Below are 807 nucleotides of genomic sequence, written 5' to 3' on the forward strand. Positions count from 1 at the left end.
TTCAGGAGATATCCTGGATTTGTTCTCTGGTGTAGTATTGTGGTGTTCTTGTCCTCCACGTAGTAACTGTGTTTATGTGTGTCATGGTGCTCAAAAATTTGGGTTCACCTGTTCACTGTCAAAAAAGGCATTTTTGTTCAGATACACAAACCTTTTTTTAATTTTTTTTGTGCTTTTATGGTTTTTTGGATGAAGGAGAAATTAAATGTGAAGGAAACAAATACTGACTGCATGAAGTCAGCTGTATTAGAAAGGTCGTTTAGGGTAACATAGGGCTTTTGTTTCAGTGTTACCTTAAATCACGCCTTAACCTCCAATAAATTCATAAACATAATACTTGAAAATATTTTATTTTCAGTTAGTATCAAATCCTAAGGATTTTATGTAAGGTTTTTTGTAACCTGATTTTTTGTCATGGAAATGACTTATATCCACATGAGCACAGGGTCTTGTGTACAAAAACGCTGATTCATATTGGATCCTTACGTATACCAGCTTCTGGTGTAACATGGTTGGGAAGGATCATTTGGTTCTTTGTAACGCTGCTCTTTGCAGGGTTGGGTTGTTGGGGTTTTTGGTTTTTTTTAATTAAAAAAGCACCTCCGTTTTCTACTTCTGTGCTTATTTTGGTGGAGAGTATGGTCATTATTGCACTAAAGAAAACCTCAAGGGGAAAGTTAACCTCACTGGGTCTTTTAGGTGCCTGTGTTGCTTTCTCACTTCTTGGTTGGATGCGCTGATTTTTCTGTCTAACTGGAAGTGGGCTTTATATGTACGCTGTTTTTCAACAGGTGACATTGCTTTTAT

The sequence above is a fragment of the Buceros rhinoceros genome, unplaced genomic scaffold (assembly GCF_000710305.1).
Source record: "Buceros rhinoceros silvestris isolate BGI_N320 unplaced genomic scaffold, ASM71030v1 scaffold7797, whole genome shotgun sequence".
NCBI lineage: Eukaryota > Metazoa > Chordata > Aves > Bucerotiformes > Bucerotidae > Buceros > Buceros rhinoceros.